Source organism: Hydra vulgaris, chromosome 07 (assembly GCF_038396675.1).
Source record: "Hydra vulgaris chromosome 07, alternate assembly HydraT2T_AEP".
NCBI lineage: Eukaryota > Metazoa > Cnidaria > Hydrozoa > Anthoathecata > Hydridae > Hydra > Hydra vulgaris.
In genome coordinates, this window is record NC_088926.1 from 23,995,001 (window position 1) to 24,010,101 (window position 15,101).

Consider the following 15,101-nt stretch of genomic DNA (forward strand, 5'->3'; position numbering starts at 1 on the left):
TTAAGTATATGCGAGAAAAACAGGTTAAAATTGCAACGATTGTTGTTTACGGTTTTAGTATGTATGGCACCCTATGTATAAGAACACAACAACAAAAAATGCCTGAATACAGTTAAATTTATATAATTTTCAATTTTTCGCGTGCATATTTTGATTCGGAATTTTGTTATTCTTATAAGATGTTGGACTTTGTATTCCTTCCAAACTTGTATAGTGATTCTGGAGCACTCATTTTGTTTAAATGGAGTAATACTAGAGGTGGCTCAAACTTGTTTGAAAGCTCTTTGATATTGCCGCATGTTAAAGAAAATATTTTGCTAAAATCTGACTGTATTAGATTACAATTAAATGTATTGATAAATAAAACAGATCTAAACAGAAAAAACGAGCGATTTACTCCATGTAGTCCATGCAAAGTGAACTATTTCAAAAATGGCAACGATACAAGTAAATGTAAATTATGTCCGCCTGATTTTATTTCGAATACACAAAAAAAATTCAATGCATAGATTTTTACAATAACAGCTTTATGAAGTTTCAAGGAGTCAAAAGTTAAATAATGACTACGTTACGATATTATTTTTTTGGTTACGATAGTTTTTAAAAGAAAAACTTCTATTGTTAAATCGGCTAATTTTACACTTTCTATTATACAAATTTTATGTCATACAAAGGTTTCACTACTTGTACCATTTTTATACGTCAATAAACCAGTATTTTTATTTTGTTATACTCGACATTATATAATTGGCTTTTCACTTACAACTTGCGCAGCAGTTATTTACATTAGAACTGCAAAATATGTATATATGTTTCATAAAGCATATAGCATCTCAAAAAAGGAAATATTTATTGCATATTCATTAGATATGACTAAGTTCACTATTATTATAGTTGTCTAATGTTCGTTAGGAGTTATAATACTAAACAAATCACCACCATATATTTTATCACATTTAAGTTACACACAGATGACTGGATCTTTTGAGTGCTCTGCAGATTCCCAACTTGTAGTTCAAATAATTTACGTTAGCTGTCTTCTTTAAGTGCGTGCCATTCAAAGTTTTTGAACTCGAAACTTACCCATCTACTTTAGCGAAACACTATCTATTACCTATAGTACATGTATATCATCTATATTGTTAGTATTTTATTTGCCTATATACTATGGTAGCAACAATATTAATTCGAAAACCACAACTGCTACATTATTAATATTAACTATAAATATAATATTACTTGGAATAATATTTATACCGAAAGTATTTTTAATACATTTTAGACCAGAAAAAAACAACAAAAGAACCCTTCAAACCAAAATGATTGTCTACACAAATTCTCTTGCTTTTATTTCATGAACTTGTACAATTGGTCAAAAAAACTTTTTTTTGAAGAAAACTAACAACTAGTGCGAATTGACAGTAATTTAAAAAAAAGCACAAACTTTTATAAGTTTCCGGAGTGTGACATTTATTACTTGAAATTAATTTTGAAAAAGACTTTTGATTTTAAATCATTATTAGACGTTAGTATGAGATATAGGAAACAAAATAGTATGTAAAAGGATATTATTTATGTTTGCGAATGTATTTGTTAATAAGATTATTAAATTTACACTTGCAAAGCTTTCCGGACAATTGGTGATACAGAAAAATTATTAGTCCATATATTTATAATAGACTTAAATTATATTTTTTATTACAATTTTGTAGTCATACCCTTTGCTTAAAATTTGCCTTTATTTGAATATGAATGTTTTCTAACTTTCAATTTAGTGTTTCCCATAAGCGTTCCATTAGTGTAGTTTTAAGAGTGGAATTGTCTAACGAGTTCAATATGTTTATAAGATACAATTAAAATAAAAGATATATTAAACACAAAAAAGAGTAGTTGAGACCTAGGAGAGTAGAGTGCTCGAGTCCGTTGGTGTCTGGTTGCAAGAGAACGAAACACCCATTATCACAATATTTATAATGCATATTCCGAATGGGAACTTTAACAGTTTATCCAATGAAAACTTGATACATTTTAAGTAGAGCAAAAGAATTTTATTTGATAAGCGCTCCAACTAGATTCAAATTCAGTGATAGAGATGGTCATTTAATAACTCTCTCATTTAAAACCAAAAATTTTAACAACTTGTATGTGTGTTGTCTCTAACAATACCAATACGGCAATTAGTCTCTTATCATGAAGTCTTCGTGTCACACTACTAACACTGATATCAGCTAAGTTTTCATATTTTCGCTCGCGCGCAGTACCAGCAGCAGTTTTCTTGATACCCGCAGTTAATCCGCGTTTTATGATACGATCTAATTTTTTTAAGATTTACTGTCTTTATGTACCTAACTCTTACACCGTTGAGGAAATTAAAATACCTATTGATAATAAATAATAATAAAATATTTTTAAAATTTATTGTTGTCGCTTGTAGATACAATGAAATGTGGTCTTGGGTTTTTTATAATAGATGGAAAAATTTGCCATTAAATTTAATTTTCCTTACAAGGACAATTTTTTAGCAATTTCTCTGCAGCTGCCTATTTGAAATAGTTTTTGTTATTAAGATGTCACGATAAAAACGTAAAAGATTTCACTTACAGTTTTGAAAGTTATATCAAATAGAGTAGGTATGTCCGTTGACGTTGACAAAGAAAGTTGTGTAGTTTTTTTTGTTGATACAAACAATTTTTAACTTTATTTATTGTTGATCTTTTCAGCAATTAATAAAGCATTTTTAAAATAAACAACGTGCATCCTGAAGCTCTTTTTTGCTAAATAATCATTTTAACCTGAACTTAACCAGGATTGTTTTTTTGGCTTAAGTCATTTAAACAAAACAAGTTTCTTTATCCATATTTAAAACGCAATTTTTAATTTTTTGGTCGTTTATGCTATACACTCAAATAAGTTGTTTAATGTAATTACAAATACCATTTAGTCTAACTGATGTATTGCAAAGCATATTTTCATCATTTGCAGCTCTTACTACATCTAGAACTATTTGAATTAATTTAAAATACGATCAACACAATCAGTACACACTTTGGTAATTATAAACGCAAAATTACCTCATAATATAGGGTTCGATCTATTGTATAATGTGAAAGATATTGATTTAAGGTAATTAACTTCTTAATTAGTTTCATTATTAACACGACTCCGAGAAAGTCTATTGTTTTTCAAGGCAAAAAAAAAAAGAATTTTGATATCATCAGTTTCTGTCAAAGTGAGAGTTGTTAAATAATTTAAGGTTCAATACATAAAATTATGAATTATAAAAATTGATTTCCTTAATAACAACATATAAAACAGAATCGAGAAAGTTTATTTCTTTGAAGGCAATTAAAAATATCTTATTTATGATTTAATTAATGCCTATATCCTAATTAGTGTTTTTTTGGTATTCTATTCATTTTCAAAATTTTAGAGTATTAGTTTAAATCTCACATAATTTTTTTGTAAACGGCAGTCTACCGTTTTAAAAAAAATATTACAAGTTAAATTTTTTTTCAAAAAAAAATTTTACTTTGTAAGGTTTATAGGCATATTTATCTAAAGAAAAGACTAAAAGTCTTTTCTTCAGATGGCAATGTGACCATGTGTAACTTTATTGTTTAATCAAAATTTAACCCACAGCTATTAACTGAAGAGATAAATCCACGTTGTTGTAGTAAACGACCGGGGCTAAAAGTGAGACTTTTTGCAAATCCGGCCCCGGAAAAATTGTAAGATTTAGTAGGGGTTGATAGCCGGGGCGAGAAATAAATTTGTAACTCTTAGGCTTCAGTCTTCCTCTTTTATGTTGTTTCTCTAATCATGGTCAATGCTCAAACGAGCTATCATCTCTATTACAATAAACTAAAACTCATTCTTTCTTGGCTTCTTATTCAACAAGTTGCATCTTTTTACTGCATCTGTCCATTATTAATACTGGCATAAATATATGTCAGAATTTAATAAATAGTAAATGTAAGTATTAAGTTATTATATATAGCTGCTGATGATGATGATAATGAGAATAATGATGTTGATGATGGTGATGATGGTGATGATGATGATGATAATGATGATAATGTTGATTATAATGAAGTTTAATGATGATGATGATGGTAATGACGATGATGATAATGATGATGATGATGATGATAATGATGATGATGATGATGATGATGATGATGATGATGATGATGATGATGATGATGATGATGATGATGATGATGATGATGATGATGATGATAATGTTGATTATAATGAAGTTTATAAATGCTTATATATACAAAATCAAACACAAATTTCGAAAAAAAAAATGTACTTTTGGATGTATAAATGTTTACGCAGCCCCAGTCACAAACCCGCCCCCAGCCCCAGCCCCAGCCTCGGCTATATTTTATCAAACCCGGCCCCAGCCCCAGTCAAATATCAACCCTGGTTGTTTACTACGTGGTTGTGTTGTTTCAATATTGACAGTTGATCAAAGTTCGTACTTTTTTACAATTTTGTACTTTCAAACTATGATAAACTACAGATAACTTTTAATTTTTGATTTTTATTTTTATGGTAAAACTTGTAGTGGACTATCATACATATGTTTACAAAACATATCGGACAAGTTGATACTCTAGTTTTTGATTCTTAAAGTATATCTTGAAGAAATATAAGCTAAATTGGCCCAAATAATTATACAAACAGAGGAAATAAATAAATAAAACAACGTCTGAGTAATTTTGCAAAAGTTGCCAATCATCCATAGCCTTTTAGAGAAGGGGTGGGAGAGCGCAAATGGGAAAATTGATCAGTGGGGTGAGCTTAAAGAGGAAGTGCCGGACAACCCAAGATTTTTTTTTTACAATAAATAAAAAAACATTTTAATGACTGATAATGTGAAATCTACTTAGTTTTTGCATTTAAGATTGAATCTTAAATGCATAGTATTTGGAATAAAAGTACAAATAAAAAAAAAATTCCTTTTCTTATAATTACTTATAAACTATTTTTTACGAAAAAATAGGATTAAGTTGTAGTTGAATTAGACGGAACCAAGCGTATTCCGTAAGCCCATGAACCGTTAGTCATGCTAGCTCGTGCTGGATTGCACATAAGATGATGCGCTCTGGTAATTATTATGCCTGCTAATCAAATTTTGTTTTGAAGCAGTCGATATTGATAGCACTGACAACTTTGTTAAGTAGTGCGTTCTATGGATGAGCAACGCGGTTATTAAAGAAATTGAGACATTTGTTGACAATTTCACAATAAAAGCCCTACTTTTTTAAGTAGTATTTAACAGTTGAAGCAAAAGAGAGAATTATAGTATTGCATTTTTTAGGCAAATATACTTCCTTGCCTCTACCAGAACCTAGCCAGTTATTAAGTGTTTGAGCTTTTGTATCAGGTTTAAAGTAGACGGAATGCTTACTTTAAACCCAATAGGAAAAACAATTTTTTGCTTAAATCGCTGGTGGAAATATTGAAATTTTAATTCGATGCGATTGAAACTAGCTAAAGTGAGACTTTTAGTTTGCGGTTAGGTTAAGTGAGTTTTGTTTTTTATACAGTTGAAAATTAAAGTTTAAATACGTTGGTTGATAATCTAAAAAAGATTTTAAAAGTTTTATATATATTAATTTAGATAATGGTAGCACTCTTCCCTCAGAAGGATGAGATTGGTGGTTTATAACCATCTCTGGGCAAGCTTTGGAAGATCGGTTAGAAATGAGGTCCTTTTTTTGGTGGAACAGAGGAGCTAAGGATAAATGGAAAAAACTCATCATAGTCGGTGCTATCCCCAATACATCTTACACTGAGCAGACAATCTTTTTTATTCATTTTCTCCTTATGAAAGAGAAACATATTGCTGGAAAATAAAAGAACGATTCTTGTGTGTTGAAGCTTTCGAGAAGAAGAAAGTAATTAAGCCAAACTTATTACTGATGTAACCGCAAGCCTAGATTTGGTTATTCGAAACTGTTTTGGTCAGGGATACGATTATGAATCCAATATGTCAGGATGTTGTAATACTTACAAGGGAAAATGAGCCTTAATAAAAAAAATTATTTGGAAGGTCTGGACGATCTCTGTAGCGCTCAAAGTCTAAATTTGTATGGTGTGGACGCAGCTGAATCAGCCATTGTGATCAAAGAGTTCTTTGAAAATATCAAACCTTTGTATTATTTTTTAGTGTATTTTTTAGTGTAAGTCCTGTCCGATGGAAGACTCTCACTGAAGCGACAGAAATTTTACTGCATAGACTTTCTATAAGAAGATAGAACTCTTCTACCAACAGAATCAAACCACTTGCCAAAAGGTTGATGGAAATGTCGGTAGCTCTTAAAAGTGCCATATAAAATCTGGATCCGACCAGTGAGCAGCTCAACCAAGCATGAGAATTAAAAACTGGTTATCATTTTTCGAATTTGTATTGCTAATTATGTTTTAGTACTGCTGTTAACGACGTTAGTCGTCTTCTACAATCTGAGGCCATAACCATCAACGACGAGCAACGTTTGATTGGATAATGTATTTTAATTATCTATTTACAATTTAGAACAAAGTGTTGTATCAGAAATAGATAATTGCTGCGTTCACAAAACTTTGAAAAAGGGGCGCTGTTCTCCATTTTAGACCCGGGCACCATTAGCGCTTTCGAAGGCCCTGTAATCATCATGAGTAATTTCAAAACATGGTTCAACTAACATTAAAAGTTGGGTCCAATGTCCACAACGAAAAAAACATGTTTAACAATAGCGATGGTTGAAGGTCTTACTTACACAAATAAAGTATATCTTTTGCCAATAATAATTAGTTTCTATCTGAAAATGAAAAGTAAAATAATCTTTAAAAAAAATTTAAGAATGCAACCAGTCAACATAGAAGCAATTTAACATATGTAACAATTTACAATCAGTCAACATAGCAAACTTATCTTACGATAAAAATACTTATTCAACATGAAAATGTCATTAAAACACAATTATTTGTCGAAAATGTGAAAAATCTTAAAACATTTTACCAACAGATACGTTTCAAGCAACTTAGCAAACAAGTGTTTTGCCTTTTTGCCTTCATAATCAAAAAGCGTAATACGAGCTAATTTTTTAACAAAAATACGAAAAACTGGTGTGCTATAAACAAAGTTATTCGTTGATTACGTAAATGTTAATTTAGCAGAAAAAGCAGAATGAACGCTTTGCGATTTATTGATAAATTTAGCAACAACGCAAATATATATTTTTTTCACATTACGTGAATCCAGGAGCTAACGCAAATATTTTTAGAAGGGGTTGTTGAAAAAAACATCAATTTTTCAAATATGTAATTAAATAACAATATGATACACACCAAAATCTAACGCCATAATAACAAAAGATGTCACTTAAAATATCATGCTTTAGTATAAAATATTTAATCTTCTTTCTTTGTGGTAAACAATAAAATATCTAGCTAAACAAAATATTTTTTTTTGGTACAATACTGGTATCTCTTGGTGCGGTAAGCAACAAAACATTGACGGCATTTCTTGTTACGGTAAATAACGGAAAAACTATTCAGTAAAAGAAAAAATAATCTTTAATTAGCATGGTTTCTAAATGAAAAAGATGTGCTTGTTGCTTTGCTACACTTAAGGGACTAGGGACTCATAAAGGTCAATGTAAGATCTTTGTTCAAATTACAATTAACCAAATAAACAATGTAGTTTAATAATTCCGAATGCTAACAAAGTAAAATCGATTCGATAACACACCTTACTTACCCAAAATAAATACTTGTAAACCTATTATCCCTATAACTACTTACGGGGTTATATGTTCTCAGTAATGTCAAAACTATATTATGTTAAATATACATAAGTGCTGCTCAATTATAGATAAACGCTCAAATATACATAAGTGGCGCTGGTCAAATATCTTTAATGTGCTGGTCAATAATGCAAAGTGCTGGTTAAGTATACAAAAGTGCTCAAATATAAAAAAGTTGCTCATTTAAAAATATAATTATTTTTAAATGAGCAACTCATAGCATAATATGTTATTGTGGGCACGGGTAAAATGTAAAAATGCAGAAATTTTGTGTAAAATGCGGGAAAAAAGTGCGAAAATATTTTTTTCAACACTAAGCTTATTGCTGCCCCAATCAAAATACTTGGTCAGTACTAGCAGGTTCAATCTTCTTAGTGCTTCGCAGTATTAAATATATCTTTAGCTGGAAGTCCATTTTATTGCTTTTTGTAGAATAGATTAAACTAAGCTTTATTAGTTTTTAAATAAGAAGCCCAAATAGACACTGTATATTTATGGTGTGGTCTAATATACATTTTATATAACTTAAGAGCCATATTTTCATCAATAAAAGTGAGTGACTTTTTGCATATCAAGAATTTGTAAAGACTTTAAGAATTTGTAAAGACTTTAACTGTTCAAAAATGTGTGCTCTGCTTGGCGTTATATGAAATAATGACTCCTAAATTACGTATTTTACTAAAGCTTTTTAGGGATTGATTTATTATATCTTTTTATTTTGTTTCCCATTTATTTCAAAATATCTTAATTTTAACATAAGTCTGTTTAGAGGTAGAGAACCAATGCTTTGATGAAATCGAGATTAGAAGATGAAGTAGTATCAAAAGCCTCTATTGGATTAGTCAAGCATAATTTATGGTGAAGAAAGACCTGATGATTTGCAGAGGGCATTTTATCATCGTTTATGTGCTTAAAGATTTTATTCTTAATAATTATTCTGACTATTTTGCAGGCAAAAGAGTTGAGTGAAATAGGTCGATAGTTTTCAGCAAGTAATTTATCTTCCGTTTTTTATAGACCGAACTAAAGTTTGCTAAATTCTATAGAGTGAGCAGTATGCCAGAATTAAAGAATTTATGAAAGATTTTTGTAAATGGAAAAATTATTTATAGAGGTTTAGATTGGTAAGTTAATAATGCTTGAAATAGAAAAAAACAAATTGTCATTATAAGTTCATTTAGGTTAGAATCACTTTTTTAACGATGGAAATTATTCAGTGGGATGTTAATATTATTTCTTTTTTATATGCTTTTTTTGCTTTTAATATTTAAGTTTTTGAGGAACGTTTTTAAAAAGATAGTTTATTTTAATATTATTATTCTTCCAGAAAGAATAATAATCTTAAAGTTTAATGTGGAGCAACCCAAGGGTACTACTTTTTCTTTGTTTTGTTAACCTTGGGGATAAAATATTCGCAAACAGTACAAGTGTTAAAAATTAGTAAATTAAACAATAGTTTTGCGGTTTTATGCAAAAATGAAATATTCCAGTTGATTGATGCAATAAATTTGATATTGAACTGTTATCACCTTTGCTATAACTAAACAACTGAGATTCACTTTCGCAAAACAGTTTTGAAACTAAAATTCCTCAAGTGATACTAATGCAGTACTTAGTATTATTACCTAATATAGCATTAGAAAACAATTTAAAATAGAGTTACTGTTGTAGGTAAATAACAAATCCAACATATGATTTGAGCAATTGTATGGTGTCTGAACGTAGAAAATGTGATATGTTATAATTACCGACAATGAAGCAGTTATCAAAGAGCTTCCTTATTAAGCTATGAGCTAATTTGAAGGGTTCAGCAATGTATTATATTAAATTAGCATCATTTGGTCTATTTATAATCTAGTATGTGTTTATTGTTAACTTTTACAGATATTAAACCTTGTTTAAGAAAAGTTTTATTGAACTAATTAACTTCATGAGAGATAAATGCATCAGTAATGAAGATAGCTACACTACCACCTCGGCGTCCATCTTTGCAATCTTTTTTTAAAATTGAGTTATTGTTTTAATACAATAGCTTTACTGTTGTACTTTGCTTTAAAACCTTGCGACATTATACTTACCACTTAAGGAAATTGTTTATTTATGAGTTAATACAGTTTGTTTTAATTTTTTAGATATAAATAAATAAAAAGCTCACTATTTGAAGTATTAGTCAAAATTATTACTATAGCTAAAAGTAGTCTGAAAAAGAGTTTGTAGTTATTAGCTATATATTAATAGCAAAAATTGCCAATGTTGTTATGTTTAAATACATGCATATTAATTTCATGAATGACAATCTTTAAAAAAACCTTCTGGGTTGCGGGCCCTTTGCTACGCTGCTGGAAAAGTCGGAACTTTAGTGAATTGGTGCGAGAAATTAGATATATTCAGAGTAAAATTAACACCTCAAAAAAGAATAGGGTATTTGAGGATATCTCAAGGATATTCGAAAAAAAAATGATGAAAAGTTTTTGAGAAGAAGTAGCAATGTTTACAAAAGATACTCCAACAAAATTGTGTCATCTTAATATATTTCAATCCTATATTGCTTGTTGATTAACTTCTTTGAACAAAAATCCCAGGATTTGTCCCTTAGGATCAGAAAAAGTGTTACGATGGATTATAGGTAAAACTATAAGCCGACACAGTCAGAAAGAAATCAAAGAAGCAGCTGGACCATTACAAACCCGTGTAGAACACGGTGAAGGAGCAGAAGCTGCAAAACAAGCCATGCAAGAGATATTTTATCAATAAGATACAGATAAAGGGGGGGGGGGGGGAGCTTGGCTGATCATTTCCGAAAACGCTTTTAACTTTCTAAAACAATTTGTCCAATTTTAGCCATGTATTTAGTCAATACTTACCTTAAACTCAAACTATTCATCTACGGCGAAGAAACTATTTTTTTGAGAAAAGGAATTACACAGACAACAACCACACACATGCAATCCCCTCTCTAATTCCACGGTACACTCTCAGCACTGTGACAATCATGTATGCATTGAAACTAGTAGAGCCTGAAGTAAAACAATTATGGTTAGGCAACAAATCCACCGCTGCAGGAAAACTGCAGTCGTTAAAAAGTGGTATAAATACCTTGAGGAAGTTGGAACTTTGCATAGGTATTATGTAAATCAGTTAAAATGCTGGTTAATTTTAAAACCTGATAATCATGCGGAAAAAGCTAAACTTCTATTTGGTAACTTTATAAATGTAACCAAGGAAAAAGCATTTAGGAGCAACTCTTGTTTTTTTAAATTATTATTTTTTTAATTCTATTTAAGTACCTCAAGAAGTCCTTACGGTCTTATCACAGAGCACCGCGGATGAGCATTTAATTGGAAGTTTACGCCTCCTTCCTAACCGATGCCGCAAAACTTGCACAGAGGTGGGATTTGAACCAAGGATCCTTTGTTTCTGAGGCAAGTGTTTCGCAAGCATAAAAAAAAATTGCGAGGGTTTAGTGAATAAATGGTCTAATGAACTTAACAATCTCTACGAAATCGCTATACACAACCACAAGCTGCTCATGCAGCTTTTATTGAAAGATATAGATTCACATAGTTCTTACGCGCAATTGAAACCTTCAAAGAATTTGTAACACCAGTTGAAAAATTATTATCAGAAAACTTTTCATCTGTGTTGTTTGGTACAACACAGGTAAAAAATTTTTCACCTGTGTTGTACCTATGAAAAAACTCCCTGTGTTATTTGGTACAGCACAGGAAGTTATTAGCGCTGAATTCATCAGAGGGAGGGCTTGGAACATACTTCTTACGCGCAATTGAAGCCTTCAAAGAATTTGTAACACCAGTTGAAATTTTTTTACCTGTGTTTTAACTGTGAAAAAACTCCCTGTTTTGTTTGGTAAAACACAGGGAGTAATTGGCGTTAAATCTATCAAAGGGAGGGCTTGAAATTTGCAATTTAATAACTGAAGCCAAGAAGCAACATACTGCCTCCAAGAAAATAACCAAGTTGCATGCAGAATATATATTTGACCAGCTATATTTCATGTAAGAAAATTATGATTTTGGCAAAACGGTTTCAGAAATAAAAACGAAAACAAAAGTTGATAAATCAAAAAAAAAAAAAAAAGGAGGAGGGGGTTAAACAATCGACGCAAGGCTTCCAGAAAATCTTATACTAATGGTTGAACGAGCCTTTGACAAAGGTGCCAGCCAATCAAAGTCATCCAAAAAACAACCAACAAAACAGATATACCGTAGGCACAAAGAAGCGAAAAAACGTGAATATTTAGAACGAGTTCTAAATGTTAAACATATTCACCCCATTGATTTTTGATACAAATGGTGGATTCGGAGACAAATATAAACACTTCACGACACTACTTGCACTCAAACTGTCCATAAAAAATGGTGAGAGGTACGGAGCAGTTATAAACTGGTTAAAGACACCTCTTTCAATGAGGGTTTTCTGGACTTTTGACGCAAGCCTCCCTGCACTACCTAAGAGGCTCACAAACATCATTTAGGTCCTACAAACTGATGATGTTGGTTTAGAAAATGTGCAAAGTGGACTAATTTAGTTTGTATCTTTAAAGTGTTATTGTTTTTAAATTTGTTGTAAAAAAATTAACGCTGGAGTATAGCGAATATAACGCTAGTTTATCATTATATTGGTGTTATATTTGCTAAACTCTGGCGTTTATATTGGCCTAAGAACGAAGTAATATAGCGCATAATATAGGGACAAATGTAACAGATGAATATAATGGATAGAGTTTATTATTTGGAAGGAATCGATCAAGCGTACAGAAATTATGACTCAAAAAATAAAATATTACGCTTATATAACGCCAATATAACGGATACCCTTTACTTATTTTAAGGTAAAGAGGGGGTGTTTATTTTTTTAGAGTATAACATCAAAGAGGGGATGTTTATGCCCCCACCTAGGTATATTACTATGTAAATACAAAAGGAAGCACAAATTAGTTAACTAAATATCTATAAATCTTTATCTGAGAGAACGAAATATTATTTTTAAAAATATAAAAAAGATCCCACGTGAAATTTACAATAATGATTGCAAACAAGATGCTTTTAAAAATCTGTTTAAAACCAAGTCTCAAAATTTTTTATAAGTTCAGCAGTCCGAGCCTAGTTAGAGTGCAAATCTAATTGCAGTATGTATCTAGTTGAGCTCAATTCTTCTGTTGAGCGGACTCAAAATCTGGTAAAATATTACAAAATAAAATCTAAAGTCAAGTTGCGATTATGTTAAAATACAAATTGCGACATCTTGTTTTCGGAAAAACAAATCCATTGAAAAAGCCAAGAAAAAATTCTTTTAATTATTATAATTGTTAAATGTTTTTTTTTTTTAGTTTTATGAATTTATATAAATATAAAAATAAAAATTTATGTATATTTAAAAAATTCTTATAATTATTATAAGAATTTTTCAAATTTATATAAGTTTATATTTTTATATTTATATAAATTTATAAAATTAAAAAAAAAAAAAGTAAAAAAACATAAAACACATAAGTAGTATTTACAAATAAAATATAAAATATTATATATATATATATATATATATATAAATATATATATATATATATATATATATATATATATATATATATATATATATATATATATATATATATATATATATTCATAAATTTAATAAGTATGTGCATATTTATGTTCGCACACACATTTATTAATTTTTTTTTTACAACACTTGAAACAAGATTTATAAAGAGTGGTTATTGAGTTTTCTAAAATAACTACAAGAACAAAGCAGTAATAAATTAGTAAAAAAAAAACATTTATCTAAATTTTTTTATCTACTGCCAGTTTCTCTTTCAACAGGATTATCAAGAAGCTTCCCGATGATCATGTTGAAGGAAAAACTGGCAGTTTCTCCTTTAACATGAAGAAGAAAAGTTAAATAAGTATTTTTTTTACTTATTTATATATCATTTGTTTTTTATGTTACATACTTCTCTAATGCAGAAGGGTACACAAGGGTAAAAAGGTTACTTTTTAAATATAAATTTAGATAAACAAGGCGCAGAGAAACAAGTTTACTGCGGTATTATCAGGGTTTAGCGCGGTACTATATAATATATATATACGCATATATATATATATACACATATATATATGTACGTATATGTATATGTATATATATATATATATATTTACATACATATATATATATATATATTTACATACATATATATATGTGTGTGTATATATATATATATATATATATATATATATATATATATATATATATATATATATATATATATATATATATATATATATATATGGGTTGCCAGATGTCCAGTTTTTTACAAAGCAGAACACACTAAAAATGTTTTATTTTTACAGGTTTGGCACTGTATTCTCCTTCATAAAAACCAGACATATATATGGTAACCATATATATATAAATATATAGTATACATATATACTCTAGTGCTATTAAACGCACTTTTTCTACTTTAACATTGTTTTTTTTTCTAACCTTAAACAGCAATTTCATATATCTTGAGTGCATCTAATAGCGTTTCTGTTATACTATATATTTATATATATTTTTTTTTCAAAAAAAGATTATCGGAATCTCCCATTATTATTCATCTGCTATAACAAAAATTTGGTAAAAATTACAGGTGATTTGAAACATTTTAAGAGGTCGCACAAGATCATTAAACATCAGACAGGTCTCTAATATTATCAAAAAAAAATTTCAAATGTATTTCATGTTAGGTCTCAAAAGAGGCAAAATTTTATAAAAAATTAAAAAATAATAAAATGTTTTAAATCACCTCAAATTTTTCCCAAACTTTTGTTATAGCAGATGGATAATAATTGGATATTCCTTGAGTAGTACTTTCGTACAAAAGGAACTTGTCTGGATTAGCTCTGCTATTATGATGTTTTCTTCTTGACTAGTAAATGAATAATCTTGTTAAGGAAATGAAAATTATCGTTTATTTTACTATATTTTAGGAATTAAACTTAGAAATAAAGTTAAATAAGAAATAAGTCAACAATGAGTAAAGCAGCTAAAAGTCTGATTTTGTTATAGATGAAAATAAACATTCAAAAGCAATTAGTAAATTTTGAAAAATATGAAAAAGAAGAACATCTGGCGGAAATTTTTTGTTTACATTTTACATTTACATTTCTTGATTTTAAACTTATCTCATATAACTGCTTTTCTAAATTCAATTCCTAAAGTCATATAACTGCTTTCCTAAATTATAAATAAACACTAAATGCAGAGAGATCCTGATGAAATAACAGTTCAAAAAGT